Source organism: Triticum urartu, chromosome 4A (genome assembly GCF_056163025.1).
Source record: "Triticum urartu cultivar PI428250 chromosome 4A, HENAU_Tu73, whole genome shotgun sequence".
NCBI lineage: Eukaryota > Viridiplantae > Streptophyta > Magnoliopsida > Poales > Poaceae > Triticum > Triticum urartu.
Genome location: NC_141876.1, coordinates 597,281,394 through 597,285,369, shown reverse-complemented (window position 1 = coordinate 597,285,369; position 3,976 = coordinate 597,281,394). Strand labels below are relative to the sequence as shown.

At 43.1% G+C, this 3,976-nt stretch overlaps 1 pseudogene across 1 annotated transcript; it reads left to right on the top strand.

Moving 5' to 3' along the window:
• Positions 1 to 337: 337 nt before the first annotated feature.
• LOC125539274 (patatin-like protein 2) lies at positions 338 to 2,348 on the top strand (annotated as a pseudogene). Its single transcript, XR_015602191.1, has 6 exons — positions 338 to 546; positions 620 to 798; positions 940 to 1,129; positions 1,212 to 1,372; positions 1,463 to 1,753; positions 1,916 to 2,348. The product of XR_015602191.1 is annotated as a patatin-like protein 2 (transcript).
• The last annotated feature ends 1,628 nt before the right edge of the window (positions 2,349 to 3,976 follow it).

Here is a 3,976-nt window from a genome sequence, read left to right as displayed (position 1 = left end):
ACACCCTGTATTTGAGGGAACGAGTTAATGTTTTGCTTCTTACTACCTATGTTCTGGTTTATTGGTCCTCATTATAATCCGTGTCAAATTTTGACCATAAATTTAACTGATAAAATGTTCATGCATGTCACAAAAATTGTATCATTGAAAACTATGTTCAAATGCGAATCCAACGATATAATTTTTGTTGACATGCACTAACATTTTATCAGTTAAATTTTTGGTCAAAATTTAGCACAGATTACATAGAGAACTAATAAACCAAGACGGAGGTAGTAGTTAATTTATTGGGTTGCTCCAGACCTGTCTATATATAGAACAAGTTTGTTCTTTCTAGCTAAATCCTTAGTTTGCCACATTCTCTTCTTGAGTTTTCGTAGCTAGCTTGGGCCGCACGTGTTACCAAACTCCAAATCAATGGCAAGTAGTAGTTCTTCTGCAGGTGACACGGTGAATAAGCTGGTGACCATCCTGAGCATTGATGGCGGCGGCGTGAGAGGGATCATCCCGGCCACCGTCCTCGCCTTCCTTGAGAAGGAGCTCCAGGTAACATACTTGTACGTATGTTCATCAATCGATCTTGCCATATATCACTGCATGTGTAATGTGTTGCCTGTAGAAACTGGACGGGCCAGATGTTAGGATCGCGGATTACTTCGACGTGGTCGCCGGCACCAGCACCGGGGGCCTCTTGACGGTGATGCTCACGGCACCGGACAAGGATGGACGGCCGCTGTTCGATGCCAAGGATCTAGCAAAGTTCTACATCGACGAGTCGCCCAAAATCTTCCCACAGAAGTACGCATGCAACTAACTAACTAAGAATGCATTCATATGTATATCACTATACACATACCAGCATATGGATCGATCATCACTTCCTTAGTTTACGACATCGTGATTTCATCTATTCTTGGAGAGTTAATTGCCAAGGTGTAGGGACTCAATCTTCTCCAAGATCGGCACAGCTCTCGGGATGTTGACCGGGCCCAAGTACAACGGCAAGTACCTCCAATCCTTGCTCCATCGGCACCTCGGCGACACGAAGCTAGACGGGGCTCTCACCAGCGTGGTGATCCCGGCCTTTGATATCGCTCACCTGCAACCCACCATCTTCTCCAGCTTCCAGGTACCCATGTGATGCATGCATGGTATGGTACTACCTATGTACCTCGTAACGAACAATCATATGTGCATTCATGATTGATCAGCTGAAGAACCAGCCAGCGAAGAACGCACTCTTGTCAGACATCGCCATCGGCACCTCCGCCGCACCCACCTTCTTCCCGGCGCATTCTTTGAGACCGAAGACGGCAAGGGCGGCACCAGGGCCTTCAACCTCATCGACGGCGGCGTGGCCGCCAACAACCCTGTAACTACTTAAGTTCACCAGTACACACAACTCAATTGGTTGTCTTGCAGGCCCAACTGACTCGATATCTCACGTGCATGACTACTGTAGACGCTATGCGCGATGAGCCATGTGGCAGAGGACATCATCGTGGCTGGGAACGGTGACTTGCTCGGGAAGTCATACATGGTCATCTCCATCGGCTGCGGGACGTCTTCAAATCCGAAAGGCAAGTATAGTGCTAAGGACACCGCCAAGTGGGGCATCCTGAACTGGATCCTCAAGGGCGGCACCGTCCCGATCCTTGACATGTTCAACGCGGCTAGCGGCGACATGGTCGACATCCACCTCTCCATCCTCTCCGCCGCCCTCGGCTCCTCCCATCAATACCTGCGTATCCAGGTACCTACCCACCTACCTATTATACCCAAAAAAGAAAACATAACAATGAGTGGCCTATTGTGGTAATTTAAAGAGAGTACCCCCAGCCTCTGCATCAATTGATATACACAACAATTATATGCTACGGTAATTAATGAATGGTTGTTGTACATGCAAATGCAGTATGATCAACTGAGCGGAAGCGCAGGCTCGATCGACGACCGCTCCAAAGCTAACTTGGATAAGCTGGTGGAGATTGGGAATGAGCTTCTCGGGAAGAAGGTATCTCAGGTGGACCTAGAGACAGGCCAGAATGTGGAGGTACCTGGTGAGGGCACCAACGCAGAGCAACTAGCCAAGTTTGCAAAGCAGCTCTCCCATGAGAGGCGTCGCCGTCACAATGAACTAGCAACTACACAGACCTAGTGTGTTTCATTTTTTTTCATCTAATTTGGTGCATGTATATGCATGCATGTTTTTTCCATTATGTTTTATATGTTCATATAGTAAATCCTACTGTACGGTGGTGCTATAATATAGTTTTGTGCATATTACAGAAGATTTGTTGAAGGCGTTGTAATCTGGTTCATATGAATGCATGGAATTATTATTGCTACTGTGTTTGCTTTCAAAGTCACTTACTAATAATAATTGTGATTTTATATGACAGGTAAATGCAACAAATCAGGTATTAGGTCGATCTATCCAAATTCTCCGTGACTTACTGATGTAGATGTTGATATCTTTCTATAAACATAGTCAGACATAGAAAGGTTAACTTTTTTTGAAGACTAACATTATATTTTGAAACGGAGGGAGGGAGTATAGCGTTGTACAACGAAGAATTAAGGTGTCGATATGTGGTTTATATATATGAGTGCATGGAGCTGGTATATCACTACCAGACTTGTTTTCAAAGTCACTTACTCTAATAGTTGTGATTTGGTATTACATAAAACTACATGAGTAAACCCTTATTCGAAGCATTTTTTGAATGAGAGAAGCCTTGATCATCCTGACATATGTTTCATTGCCTTAGATCAAGTTTAATATAGATGGATGTGTGCATCACAATAATGCAGAGGCCGGATGTTCCAACCTCTTTTTTGAAAAAAATAAAAAGAAGAAAAATCCTGACAAATGTCTTGCAGAGGCATAGTCGTGCACTTTGCCCACAAAAAAACATGATGATTCGAGCACAAGGAACTTCTCATTGTCACGTCCTTTGCCCACAAGAAACCTCCATGTCTCCATCATCCTTTTTAAAATAAATAAATACAACGAGCAGAGATCAGGTTTGTCTCTTGTATTGGTTTGACTTGCATTCAGAGCTAAGGACACCTGCTATCCTAATCCGAATCAATTTTCATATTCCAGCTGTACAGGCCGCGTTGGAGGAATCATCAATACGTGCTTCCATACACATATGATGTCAGTTAGTAGTTGCCTGGCACGTTATGTCTCTGCACGAAGCCCGTCATGGGCTACCAATAATATGTTTACTATTATCCCGTGGAATCTAGTTGTCTTGCTGAAGGTGACCATAACTAATTAATCACTCTTGTTACTAACCATAATACGCTCACATCATACTTTGATTCGCTGATGGAATCATGGAAAGCTACTTATGAACTCTATATGGTTTGCGTCGAACTGGTATATATATACCCGGAGTCAAGATAAGATGGCATGGCTTGGGAATTATGGTACTAGAGAAGTCATAGATATTCTAAAAAGACTAATACACATTGTCACAATTTCTACCCACAGTTATGGGTGAATAAAAAATGTAGATGCATATTTAGCTTGTTGCCACTGAGCACTTGCTACCTTTACAAGTTAGAATCACCAGGAAGCCACAGTTTGTAGATTTTGTAGACATTTCATCTGAATTAATTTGATAGTCATCCTTTTGCAAAGAAATAATAAAAAATGATAGTCATTCACGAGAACATGAAGAAAACACAAGTTATAACTATCCACGACAGAAAACACAAGTGAAAGAAAACACAAATATGTGGTAAGTCAAAGGATAATTCAATCGCACTATCAAGTTTCTACAAGGTGACGTCTAGGACTTTAACGCCTTCTCTTGGTCCTTCAACACCGGTTGTGTTGTCGGTGATAGGGGCTGTAGTGTTGGTACTTGGGATTGCTGCTGTAGAAGGATCGATACCATCTCAGGAGAAGAGCGAACATCTCTCTGAGTTGGGCATGGTCCTTGATGTAGTTATATATCTCTGT